The sequence below is a fragment of the Phalacrocorax aristotelis genome, chromosome Z (genome assembly GCF_949628215.1).
Source record: "Phalacrocorax aristotelis chromosome Z, bGulAri2.1, whole genome shotgun sequence".
NCBI lineage: Eukaryota > Metazoa > Chordata > Aves > Suliformes > Phalacrocoracidae > Phalacrocorax > Phalacrocorax aristotelis.
In genome coordinates, this window is record NC_134311.1 from 52423092 (window position 1) to 52437432 (window position 14341).

Below are 14341 nucleotides of genomic sequence, written 5' to 3' on the forward strand. Positions count from 1 at the left end.
ACTGAACACAATATTCAAGGTGCGGCCCCACCAATGCTGAGTACAGGGGCACGATCACTTCCCTACTCCTGCTGGCCACACGGTTCCTGATACAAGCCAGGATGCTGTTGGCCTTCTTGGCCACCTGGGCACACTGCTGGCTCATGTTCAGCTGGCTATCTACCAATACGGCCAGGTCCTTTTCTGCTAGGCAGCTCTCCAGCCACTCTTCCTTAAGCCTGTAGCATTGTGTGTTGTTGTTGTGACCCAAGTGCAGGATGTGACACTGAGCCTTGTAGAACCTCATACAATTGGCCTCGGCTCGTTGATCCATCCTGTCCAGATCCCTCTGCACAGCCTTCCTAGCCTCAAGCAGATCAACATTTCTGCCCAACTTGGTGTCATCTGCAAACTTAATGAGGGTATACTTGATCCCCTCATCCAGATCATTGGTAAAGATATCAAACAGAACTGGCCCCAACACTGAGCCCTGGGGAACCTGGCTTGTGACCGGCTGCCGACTGGATTTAACTCTGTTCACCACAACTCTTTGGGCCCAGCCATCCAGCCAGTTTTTTACCCAGCGAAGAGTATACCTGTCTAAGCCATGAGCAGCCAGTTTTTTCCAGGAGAATGCTATAGGAAATGGTGTCAAAGGCTTTACTAAAATCCAGGTAAACATGTCCACAGCCTCTTCCTCATCCACTAAGTGGGTGACCTTGTCACAGAAGGAGATCAGGTTAGTCAAGCAGGACCTGCCTTTCCTAAACCCATGCTGACTGGGCTGATCACCTGGTTGCCCTGTACGTGTGGCATGATGGCACTCATGATGATCTGCTTCCTTGACCGGCAACGAGGTCAGGCTGACAGGCCTGTAGTTCCCCAGGGCCTTCTTCCAGCCCTTCTTATAGATGTGTGTCACACACATAACTGCCAGTCAACTGGGACCTCCTCAGTTAGCCAGGACTGCTGATAAAGGATTGAAAGTGGATTGATGACCACTTCTGCCAGCTCCCTCACTACCCTTGGGTGGATCTCACCTGGCCCCATAGACTTCTGTGTGTCTAATTGGTGTGGCAGGTCACTAACCATTTCCCCTTGGAATACTGGGGCTCCATTCTGCTCCCTGTCTCTGTCTTCCAGCTCAGGGGGCTGGGTACCCAGAGGACAATTGGTCTTACTGTTAACGACTGAGGCAAAGAAGGCATTAAGTACCTCAGCCTTTTCTTCATCCCTCATGATTTTGTTTCTCTCTGCATCCAATAAAGAATGGAGATTCTCCTTAGCCCTACTTTTGTTACTAATGTATTTATAGAAACATTTTTTTATTGTCTTTTACAGCAGTAGACAGATTAAGCTCTAGTTGGGCTTTGGCCATTCTAATTTTCTCCCTGCTTAACCTCATGACATTCTTGTAGTCCTCCTGAGTTGCCTGCCCTTTCTTCCAAAGTTCATAAACTCTCTTTCTTTCCCTGAGCTCCAGCCAAAGCACTCTGTTCAGCCAGGCCAGCCTTCTTCTCCGCTGGCTTGTCTTTTGGCACATGGGGCCAGCCTGGTCTTGTGCCTTTAAGGCTTCCTGCTTGAAGAATGTCCAGCTTTCCTGGACTCCTTTGCCCTTTGGGGCTGCCACCCAGGGGACTCTGTCCATCAGCCTCCTAAACAGGCCAAAGTCTGCCCTCTGGAAGTCCAAGGTGGCTGTTCTGCTGACGCCCTTCCTTACTTTTCTGAGAATCAAAAACTCTGTCTTTCACAATTCCTGTGCCCAAAATGGTCTCCAACCATCACATCCCCCAAAAGTCCTTCTCTGTTCGTGAACAACAGGTCCAGCAGGGCAGTCTCCCTAGTTGTCTCTACTCACCAGCTGCGTCAGGAGATTATCTTCCACACACTCCAGGAACCTCCTAGGCTGTTTCCTCTCTGCTGTATTGTATTTCCAGCAGATGTCTGGTAAGTTGAAGTCCCCCATGAGAACAAGGACTAATGATTGTGACACTTCTCCCAGCTGCTTGTAGAATATTTCCTATGCCTCTTTATCCTGGTAGGGTGGTCTGTACCTGACTTCCACTATGATTCTGCCTTGTTGGCCTGATTCTTACCCACAAACTTTTCTTAACAGTAGTGACAATAGTAGTAACAACTACTTTGTTAAGAAAAATTGTAGCCTGTGTAGAGAGTTTTGATTCTCCATAGGAAAGATCCTTTCTGATTTCAGTAACAGAAAGTAATATAGACAGAGATAGTGTCAAAATCAGCAGAAATTTAGGAATGGCCTTTGTTATTATTATGGTTTTTACTTCCGGAAAGGAAGAGATGTGGTGCTTACCACTTACTGAAGAGTGTCTCCCTGCAGCTGAATGAAGGTGCTGTTAGAGTGTTGTGCTGTTTTATCTGTGCCAGACCATTTGAGACAGCATAGATTAAAAAAGCAAGGCCCACCCAGTGGCACGCACTCTTGTGCATGCCACTACCTTGAACATAAGCTGTTTAGGGCACTGGGCTGTTCATTCTCTTCAAGCTATAGCCCCTTAGGTTGCTTGCTAACTGCGTAAGTAATAGCACTGGTTAGTTGTAAATGTTCTTAATTTCCTTTGGGAATAGGATAACAACATATCAGAGGTTTGAATGTCCTTATGGAGGGACTACAACTCAGCTATATCTAGCAGGATCTGCTTTGCTTCTAGTTTAGCTAAATTCATTTGTTAGGCAGACAATTTGTCAAAATTAGCTACTGATTGTCGGTATTTGTGACTGTACAGGAAGAGATGTACCTGAAAGTCCACTTCCTCTTTAATTAAACTGAAGGATTAAAATTATTTGTATTAATTATGGATACTAAACTCCAGAGCATGTGGTGGAGGAAGTAGTATCTTCAGTGCATTTCACATTTTGCTTTCTTCTTCAGCACAACACCACAATTACCTTCTTATAATACCCTCTGACTTAAACATCTCATAACCACAATCTTCTCTGATCCCTCGCTTTCCCCAAAATCAGCACAACTCCAGTCCTCACAATCACAGGACATTGCACGCCTTAGTTCAAGCCCCTCCACTGAGGTCCCCCACATAGACCAAATATGAGCCCAGGTACAGGAAAAAAGCTTTGCTGCCTACTTGTGACATATTGTTATGGTGTGGAACAAGTACCTCCCTTTAGTGGTACCTGTGGTTTACTTGCTGCATGGTTTTTACCATGCTTCTGAAATGTGCAAAGAACATTCACAGGACAGATGTCTAAAACAGTTGAAATGGGGAGAGAGGAAGAAGAGGAAGACCTGAAAAGGGTATAGGTTACTTACATAAATGTGAATTTTAAAGGCAACAGGCGGAAGTACTCAGGTAAATTAAAAAAAAAAAATTAATGGAAGGTAATATATTCAGGTAGCAAGCACTGTACTGTTGGAAGTGCTACCCCAAATTCTTGCTATGTAAGTGATACCTTTTGCAAGAATGAGAGCTTAACACAGTAATAGATGCTTTTGCAACTTCTTAATTTCATCTCAGACAAAAGGTGAGGTTTAAAACCAAACCTGAACTTGGAGATAGACTTGTTATCTGCTTGGAAACCATCCACAGCACCTTTAAAGACAAGGTTCTCAGCTCATGTATTACTGTGCCTCACATCCTTGTAATGCAAAGTTTGATACTTGCAAACAAGATGTCCTCCAGGCACAGTAGCCAAGGGAGATGATTTTTATGGATAAACCTCTGACTCCATTATAAACTGCACAGCTGGTGGAGATCCTAGAGCTCGTTCCAGAGAAACCAGCAAATCTATTGCATGGGACTAACAGCTCAGGGCTAGTCATAGGCAGGTCCTGTCAGATGCTGAGTGCCCTTGCCTTGCAGATCATAGCACCCATTGACTGGCACTGAGTTATGTGGGAGAAGAGCTGTGGCACCACTTCAGACTGCTTCTAACCTGTGAAAACCTGCCCTGAGTTTCAAAAAGCAAGGTTTCCTTTCTTTAAAAAATCCTTCATGTTTCACTGGTGCAAAGTAATACTGGTGTCTGCCATTGTGTGGGCAAATCTATACAAGCTTTGGAAAAGGCTATGAAATCTGTGAGGATAAGGTGCTGTTCGTTTATACAAAATACTCCCAGAACCACCAGAGCAGAGAAGCTTTTTTTAAATTTCTAAAAATTTCCTTGAAACTGTGAGACCCTGCATTAACTGTATTTTTATAGTGTCTTGTGCTGGACCTGGGTACTCTCATTTGAACATCTCTTGGTTTTGAGTGTCATGTGCCTGCATGGACCTGCACTGCCCTAAGGAAGTCTCTAGGCAGGCAGTGGGCTAAAAACTGTTTTCTTAAGCATATTGGCTGTTTACGAATTGTTTGGTCCACACATTAGCTGTGTGGAGTGCAAGGAGCAAAGCTGTAAACTATCTACTGAAAATGACTGGGGTTCAGTGGATAAAACTGAGCAGGGCCTTCATTGACTCATCACAGCCTGAGAAACAGAGAAGTTTGGCACAGCCTGCATCCAGCCTTCGATAGAGTGAATTAGAGTAATCCAGCTCAGAAGTGATCATGCCTGGGTCATTGTGACCATTGTTTATCTGGGGAGAAGGGATGACTCCTGCTCAGCTGGAGGTGATAAAAGGCCTTCTTCCAGGCTAAGTATAATTATCCCAAGGGCTTAACTTGATGCACTTTGAGAGATGCTGTATGGAGGATAAGGCTAGTCATTCCATAGTTCTTCAAAGGATTTCTACTCCCTAATCAGCGCTAACTCAGCCATACTGGCTTCTCTTGAGATCTGCCTCAGAGGCATGCTGATGCCCTGAGGGACATCATTGGTGGTGAACAGACTTTTAGGGTTTGCTGGCAGTAGTCATGGGTCCTGTTGAGCTCCATTATTGAAAGGCCTGAAGCAATCCTGGCTGTGGTCCCTCTGGGACCAGTATTTTGGTCTTTGCACACAAGGACAGTATCTGTCTATATGACAGTTGCACTGCTCAAAATCTGGGTTATGTTCCCAGGCAAGCTGTTGGTCATCTGCACAGAGCTGAGAAGATAAGTCACAGCCAGCAGCAAATTGATGTTCCCCCGAGGAAAGGAGGAGAACTAAAGCTATTAATGCCTGACTTACTCTTGTTGTGGCTGCTCCAGGGGCTGAACAACTCCAGTCCTACCCTGACACAACTTGTGGAAAATCACTAGTAAATCCAGTATTACAGGCTGTAAGATAATTTTCCATGCTGCCAAGGGTGTGCAAACTCTCTCCCAACTCCTCTAAACCATCTTCTTTCACAAGTGCTTGTCAATCACTGTTCATCTTTCAGATCCCTGGTAGCTGCTTTCCTTGGTCAGCCTGCACAAAAAAAATCTCATGATCTTATGCAGCAAACCAGTATAGTGAGGAGAATGCCTTTTCAATTAAATATATCAAATCCATTCAAAAACATTTAACAAACCAATCAGTGTCTTTTGAAGAAGCACTGTATATACTTGCGGAGAGCATGGCATTTTTTCATCTTCTTCTAGCTGCAAACAGTGAATTAGAGATAAGAAACAAGTCTGACAATTTTAACACAATGTATTGATTTGTGCAGTTCCAGTATTCTTGGAAAAGGGGCATTGTTTTGTTCTGCACACAGATGCTTCCTATAGCAAGCAGCAGAAACATCCTAAGTGTGCAGTGTGATCTTCCAGCAAGAAAATCTCTCAGGTTCCAAAAACAGGCTTTACATTTCACAAATATGGGAAAATAACAAGGGTCAATCCTCACCTTAAAAGTGATGGGAGGAGAAGAGGATGAAATTACACAAACTGTTTTTGCTTTGATGTTACAGTCAGAAAAGTTAATGCAAATACTCTAACATCTGTTAAAGGCTGTGGCATTTATTTTAAGCATCTCGAATGGCTCTGAGTATGTTCAGTAGGAGATATGTGTCAACCACAACATGGTCTGGCTGGACTCCTGTGGAAATCAGTTAAGGAACAGTTTGTTTTCTTCGACTGATTCTTTTGTAAGATACTCCCTGCTTGGAAGTCTTTGATAAACATTAGTAAGCATAGGTAAAACCCTAATTGATGACAGTCTTTGCATTTGCATAATCCTTGAGACAGAGGCAGGCATAAATGGGCATTTTCAGCATTACAACTCAAGGAATGGGTTGTCTCTGTTTAGTATGGCTGAGCAAACACAGCTTTTGCAAGTAGCTAATATGTTAGTGTATTACTACAGTTTGAAGAGAAAGAAGTGTACAAATACATTGGTTATTTTTATCCATTCAGAGTCTGATTGCTTTTAATAACACTAAGATTATAAAAAGTATTTTGGACTGATGATCAAAGCACATGGCGTGCTTCCCAAACAAAAAAGGGGGAGCTGGGAAAAAAAGCATATGGGTCTGGCAAGGATTTGGAAAGATGTAGAAAAGGATGACTGTTTTCAGGGAGGAAGAAGCTCTGCCAGTTGTTATTGATATGGTTGTTGTCTCTTCAGACTGTTTATGTAAGTGTGTATTTATGCTTGGCATGGTAGGACCTGGCAAACCACAAATAAAAAAGCAAGATGATTTGGGAGAAAAACCGTGTAAAGTATGTGAAGCTGATGATATAATACTGGGCACCACTTTTGGGCTGAGTGAACTTTCTGCACTGAATAAGAAGTTTTCTTATTTCAATTCTTTTACGTGCTAATTTTCTTCTTTCTTGTTTGGCAGTCTGGTTTCAAAATGGAACCTTCAGTGATTTTTTTTAAGTAATTCTTAAAAGACTGTTAAGGTAGAATAATTAATTAGTCAGAGTGGCTCTTGACACTCTGAGATAAGTCTGGCCTGCTTAACAAGGAAGACATGATGGAGGAACTATAGACTTGATTAAAGAAAGACTTAGGTCTATCAGGGATGAATAGGTCATTTGGTGATTATGTAAATGCTGCTTACAGAAGTAGTATCAGTAGGGTAGTATTTCTGGGAGTATTTCTCACAGAAATCTGGGGTGAGGGAAGGGGGAAAGCAAAGGAGGATGTCAGATGCATAAAATAAATTACTACTCTCGAAGAACAGTTGAATGACTGACCAAGGTTATAAGCTAAGTGATGTAAGTTTAGTTACAGCTACCAAAAAAGATGCTCAGCATAGAGTAGACTGACCTGGATTTACCCCTTTCTGTAAGGGAAAGGAAAATACAGACTGAGACCTAGTGTACTGAATTTTAGGGTAATTTCTACCCCTCTGCTTCCCTGTGAAGTCATGGAGCTGCTTTTTGAAAAAGCACACTGCAAAGTGCCACAGATCTCCTCAGGCTTTGAAGATACTCTGGCTGCCCTCGTGCAGTTCGCCCTGACCTAGTGAGCCAAACAGAATCCCCTATCACTGCATCAGCAGTGCTGCTCCTTGGCCTGCATGGGGATGGACAGGGTGTGCTGCCATGAGATAGCAGAGCCTGAGTCATTCATATCTTTTCATGGGGCCTCTCCATGAGGCTAGAGGAAAGCAGCACGCCTACTTCCAGGCTCTGTGATCCACTTATTTTCCTAGCCACCATCTTTCTTCCCTCCACAGATAGAGGCATCACCTATTTTATCTGGTAAAGCAGGCTACTGCACTGACCAATTCCCTCCCTAAAATAATTTATTTTCAAGAAAGCTAAGGCAAATCAACCATGGTGTGAAGAAGTGTTGAAATAGATCATGTTATACTGCTGTGGAAGCTCCCATTCAGGTGTAACATTGTTAGACTGCAGCAGCTTTCTCCTACTCAGGGGAAAGGTAATTTACAGTGGTCAAAGAATAACCGTAGAGGAGTGAATGGGAGTCCTCACGAAAGTTGAAGGCTTAATGATCTTAATTTATACTCTAAACTGATGTACTTCTACAGTCCTTGTGTGGCAAACCCACACTAAATGCCACAAAGAGCTCTGGTCGAGTTTTTTGATTATTACTTTTGGTAGTGATGCATTTTTAAAACGTAAACAAGAACCCCTGTGTCACCTGCTTAATGTGGATGCCTGCTCCAGGCACTAGGTTGCCTCTGAGTTTTCACCTTTAGTCCCTGTCCCCACATCAAATCATTTTGCAGGAGTAAGTCAGTCCTGAGCTAGCACAGGGACCCTTTTTGACATGAAAACATGCATTTAAATCCGAGGGCTTTGTGTGACCTTCTGATCTGCTTCATTTTACTCTTCTGCCTTGCTGCTGTTACATGTCATGTCACAGATTCCCCATTCACTTGAGCCCAGCCCCCAGCAGATTACTGGAGGTACAGCAAGCAGTGTGCAGATTGCAGGTCTTCAACTGCACCCTTTTTGCACAAGTGATTATTCTCTATTTTGGTGTTGTGAGCCACCAAACCAGAGGTTTTCTATCCTTTTTTTTTGTGTGTGTGTCTGTGTAGCCCAGTCCTGTAAGTCTAGATCTTCCATTCACATCATCCACATAAGGTAGCTAAGTAAAGAGAGCCTGCTGGCAGGAGGATCAGTCTTGCTGTGCAAGGTGTCCATCTTCCCTGGGAAGCATTTAGGCATTCACAGATTGAAAACCCCTGCAGAAAATCCAGTGGCACAGTAAATGCCTCAGGATCTCCTTTAGTGCCTGCTTTGTTTGATAAGAGGTTTGTTTACAGGGTTTAATATCTTCAATTAGTCTGCATTGTTGCTGAACTGCTGCTGTAGTTTGCATTACAATTGTTCTTTGAGATTGGTAACTGAATAAATTTTCTTCAAGTATTTACTACACTTTACACTTTGCTTTGTTTTATGTCCACATTTCATGGGTCCCTGTGGAAAAATATTGGCTTTTGATTGAGCACAGCAGGTATTCCTGTGACCAGTCTGACCAGATGTCTTCCTTCTTTTTCTTTTGTTTTTACAGATCAAATTTATCTCACAGAAACGAATGCTGCCAAGTGGTTTATATTAATAATGGATTGAAAACTGCAGCCACATCTGAAGCTTTCCTCAGCTCTTGAGGAAAAGGATTATTGTAAACCTTGAATGTTCCTTTCGTTTCACCAGTCGGAGTGATCTTGAGGGCTCTTGAGGTGCTCAAGGAAGGCTTAGAGGAATCTAAGTGGGCTTTTCCAAACAAAAAAAAAATCTTACTTTTCAGTCAGTTCCAAAGGACCATGTCTCCTGCTGTGGAGGAATCCTGCTCAGATAGAAAAGGTCTGGAATGACATGCTACCTAACAGATTAAAAATGGATACCACTTTCCGTTAAATTAGCCAGCATTATGCAAGATTGTTTCCTCTGATGTCTTTTTATTGTTAGGTTTTTTTTCTGGCTTATACTTAAAGGAGACAAAACCAGAGGTTTTTCATCTCAACCCCATAGTGGAGGTCAGCTAGGCTCTGAACACGTTTTGTTGCTCTCTAAATTTCACTCCCCCTTTGAATATTTGTGTCACTGAGGCAAACAGATCAAAACTCCTCTACTGGGGTCACAGGGACCTTGGAACTGGTCTGAGGTGCTACAGTCTGGGACAAGGAGCAAGGTGCCTGTGCTCCCTCTCCCTGCATGGGATGTTGATGAGTAGTGGTGCATACTTGGCTTGGAGCTGCACAGAGACAGCAAATAGGACATGTTGTGAGGGGGTGTGTGTATTTGAAATCCTGTCCTTCTCTGTTGGACCCAGCTTTACACAATGGCCTAACAGCCTGCACAGCAAATGAGGGACCAATGCATTTTTCCTAGGATCTTTTCCCAATATCATAACCTTTTCTCATAACATACTGACACAGTTAGTTACAACATGAAATGGTGAGGGTATCTTCTCCCTCACTCACATTAGACCAAACCTGCTGGTGGTCTTTGATGGCAGCTGGAAGATGTGGCTGTGAACTGGTATTGAGAAGAGCTGTGCGTTTAGCCCTATGTAAATGTGGTAGGAAGCAATGAGTCTCCAAGTTGCACAGTATCTTTTTTCCATTCTCTCTGGCAGCAAACCCATGCCTAAGCCACCATGGTCAACCTCAGGGAGTTACTCTGAAAGATTTTGAGCTAATTCCTATTCAACATGTGTTCCTTAACATGTATTTTTTCAGACAAGATCTCATTGTACTTTCTGCTTTAGCTTCTGTCTTGTCTTTTGTCATTCTCTATTTCCTTCCCTCTCACCTAATTGATAGATGTGATGAATACTAGTATCAGTTGTGCATGTCCTTTCAGTTCTTTTCCAGCCTATAAGGCAAATGTTACTCTAGGTGCTGGGTCTCACATGCGTCCTGCTACATATGTCTCTATAGGTCCTCATGAGACAAATCCACTTACACAGGTAATTATCTTGGGTATGCATTTGTTTTTTCTATTTGCAACCCATTTGACAGTACACACTTCCAAACCTTTGTCTGTGTAGAGCACTTTGTAATTTCTGACACAATAAGAATCTCTCTAAATGAGATCCGTCATGGCAGATGGAAGTCTGTCCTAGAAGTCAGGCAACATGCAGGGTGGCAGATAGTTGATTTTAATGGCACTAGGTGTTTCTGTAGACTAACACTTTCACACCTGACATTGCAGGCTGACTCTGCAGAAACTGTTAAGGCATTGAAATCCATATCAAAGGAGTGAATAGACCATTTGCTGATTTTATATATCAGACTTTGGCATCTCGGAAATGTCTACATCTGCATTCTGGGGAGACCTGCAAAAGTAAACTGTTGCTTCCTACAGAAGAGAAAATTATAACCAGTGATTGAGAGTCAGCAAACTCTTCTGAAGTACAAATAAATGTTTAAGTTCTATTGGTTACACTGGTGCATTTATGAGCTGGTGTTTGAGTAGGACAGTGATCTCAAGCATGATTTGTTGGCTTTGGAAGTAAAGGAATACCAACCAAAAGAAATTTGAAACTATAGGTTTAGTGGGATTATTTCTTTTCTTGTTCTAATGGCAGCTAGCACACCTACAACTCTATTGCACACAGTTTCTCATATATACATTGATACAGATTTAACTGGAGATACCTGCTTACTAATAAGAAAATTTCTGTAGCAAGACAGGGATGCTTCACTTCTCAGGGAATTAATACAACCACCAAATTTTACATTGATACAGGTTAAGTATTGAGCCAATGAATCACAGGATCACAGGATCACGGAATCGCAGAATGGAAGGGGTTGGAAGGGAACTCTGGAGATCATCTTGTCCAACCCCCCTGCTTGAGCAGGCACACCTAGAGCAGGGGTCACAGGAATGCATCCAGGTGGGTTTTGAATGTCTCCAGGGAAGGAGACTCCACAGCCTCCCTGGGCAGCCTGTGCCGCTGCTCTGTCACCCGCACGGTAAAGAAGTTTTTTTCTCATGTTTCAGTGGAACTTCCTGTGTTCCAACTTGTACCCCTTGTCCCTTGTCCTGTCATTGGGCACCACTGAAAAGAGCCTGACCCCATCCTCCTGACACCCACCCTTCAGATATTTATAGGTATTGATAAGATTCTCCCCTCAGTCTTCTTTTCTCTAGGCTGGACAAACCCAAGTCTCTCATCCTTTAATGCTACATATGTTCCTGTAAATTAATAGAAAGGGTAGGCTTGTTAAATCATCTTCAGGAAGCCAAAGTGTAATGAGGAGACTCAGTTTCTTTTTTATACTTACTCTAAAATAGCTATAAAGTACATTATACAAATCAGTGCCAAAAATATTGGATAATAAGATGGCATTAGATTTTATATCAGGAGCCCTTTACTGTCTCTGCTTAAAGATGCTCTAAGGCATTCCAAAGGAGATTTCCCATGAAACAGAAGACTGTATCTGATAAGCAAATTCTTGACTATAAAATATATCGAGACAGCTCTTTCTATAACGCTCCTTTTAAAAAAGCTGGCCACATTAACAGTAACAAAAGCACTGGAGAGAGAAAAACAAGACCCTGAAAATGGCCCAGGGTAAAAACTTGAGCTAAAAATGGAATAGGAACAATTCATGTGTTGTGCTTTCATTGTGTGATGTTGCTTTCCTGTTTACACCTGAGGGCAGGTGTAAGTACAGGGCCTCATCAAAACACAGTGAAATTACTGAACTTGAATGTGTAGGTAGTGGATGTTGAGATAGCCTAGTGCTGAACAGCATAGGATGTGATTTTTGTAATTTGAAACCATGCTGGGAGACTTTTTGCTATTAAAGCCATGTTACCTGTGAGCAACTTGGCAGAAAAGGGTGGCTGATTCAGGTGTTTATCAGTCAATTTCTGTGCTCTGCTCTGTAAAAATGGTGTTACAGGAGATAGATGCATTTCTGACACAATTTAGAAAGTTGAACTGGTGCTACCAAAAGCGCACTGTACTCCTTGTACGCGTATTTATTGAGAAAGATCAATTAAGTCAAATACTGCATTGATTCCTGTAAAGAAAGGTTGAGATTAATTCCATCGAATGGAACAAGTACTGAAGAATGCATCACCAGCAGCTCCCACTGTGCAGGTGCCCTGCAGATTCTGTAGATGATTGCTGCAAAACAGGATGAATCTAGTTCTCCCTGGTCATAGGTATCCAAAGACACTGGAGAGCAGATACTGATGAAAAATATCACTCAAAAGCAAGTTATTATTTGTTTTCTTTTCAATAGGCTTGTCAATGTTAGCAAATTCACGGAAGAACCTGCTCTGTTTCAGCTGCATTGCTGGATCACTTCATCAGAGAAAGAAACACTCAAATATACTAAACTGGCAACCCATAATTCTGTACAGGTAAGGCTTGAAAACCAAAATATACCTAGACCTAATTCCCAGTGTCTTTGTGGGATTCTTGAATTGTTCCAAGCACTGTAAGGGCACCTTAGTATTCACAGGCAATCGATCCTGCAATACCTGAGAAAACACAAAGTTGTTTTTCTTAAAAACAATTATATTACATATTGCTTTTATACATCTTAAATAAACAGACCAATGATGGCTCTACACAACAGTTTAAGCTGAAAAAAGGAATAGTTCTTGCAAGTTAAAATGAGAAAATCTTAACTGAACCAGCTGAATTTTCCCTAAGATAATGTGGATTTAATGAAATACAGACAAAATTAAACAAAGTATTATGGCAATAACAGTGTGGAAACTGCTCTGAATATACGACAGCATGACTGAGTTTTCTTCATAAACTGTGATTTTTGCACATTCGTTTATGCAAATATTGTCAACACATCAACATAATGCTTACAATTAAAGAGGATTTTGGATACCTCTGTACATGAGGTTATATGTGAAGTCAGATTTGCATGTGAAACTACCTTTGCATGATAACTTTGCAAACAAATCTAATTCTCATGTTAAGAAGGATGCATGCACCTTTACAAGTCTGTGAAGAAAATTCTGTAATTTAAAATAACTATAAATAAGCTACACAGAATCTCCATACCTTATACTGACACTTTGAATATGCTATATATGCATAAGGGCACTCAGATAACTTCCTTTCAGATCTTCCAATAATTAATTGTCATAGCTTCAAGTTGGATATGCTTCCAGATATTGAAAAAAGTATGAGCAATCTGTGTCAATGCTTTTGTGCAATATTCATCACTGTTTCTTAGCATTTGTTTTTTGTATCTATTTGCTAATGCAGATACAAGCTAGACTCCCTTCCTGGAAGATATAGTAAGAGTGTGCTGAGCTGCAGAACTTCAATACAGCTACAGAGAGTCTCCTGCATGCAAATGCTAATCGAAGTCTGAGCTTTTGTGAACAATTCTAAGTAGAACAAAACAAGAGTAAGATTCTCAGCATCTACTCATGCCTGCATAAAAGCAATGTTCTTGTGTTTGTGCATTGTAGTAAATGCCTAACAAGGAGCTATAAATATAATGCAAATTAAGGTTCACATTCAACAACATGATGAGTCAGCGAGTATCAATTCCCCATTCAAGTGCCTAGTTGTCCTCTGCACCTTAAGCACTATAATTCTGACACTTCTAAATTTTTCTATGGTGATATTTTGACAGCATAAACCAATATAATTTTACAATATCGACTTTGTGTATTGAGAGCTTCTCTGGGTGCTTTGGCTGAGCACATTAGATACTTAACCAGGAGTAATTATCTGAGTCAATGTTGCAGGTTAGGCACTCAGAATGGCTTTTGCAGGCCCTTGCACTAATGTGTTGGAATGGTTCACACCTACTGTCTCTACACATAGTTAAAATTATGTCACTTCATATACCTAGAATTTAAAATTAAAGCTGAGCATTGCAGAGGGAATGGGCAATAATCCTGAAAAACTGCTCAAATGTAGTAAAAATTAAGAAATACAAAGAAGTATTGGAAGTTTTAATATCTTATGCATCCTACAAAAAAACCCCAGCTTTTTCAGTACTTGGCTACTTTTGTTTGCTGCACCTTTCTTTGCTTCCTCCCTTCCCTCTGCACTTGAACTATGGGTGAAAACCAGCAAGGTGCAGATGGTCATCCATCTCTGGTGAGAA

The 14341-nt window shown here is 41.8% G+C and overlaps 1 long non-coding RNA gene across 2 annotated transcripts in view; it reads left to right on the forward strand.

Moving 5' to 3' along the window:
• The window catches only part of LOC142050088 (uncharacterized), a 45866-nt gene extending 31792 nt beyond the window's left edge, over positions 1–14074 (forward strand). The window contains exons 3-5 of one of the 2 annotated variants that reach the window (XR_012657914.1): positions 8806–11136; positions 12497–12617; positions 13486–14074. This is a non-coding gene — a long non-coding RNA (uncharacterized LOC142050088). The remainder of the gene's footprint in view (positions 1–8805; positions 11137–12496; positions 12618–13485) is intronic. The other variant, XR_012657915.1, reaches the window with a different exon arrangement.
• Positions 14075–14341: the final 267 nt, after the last annotated feature.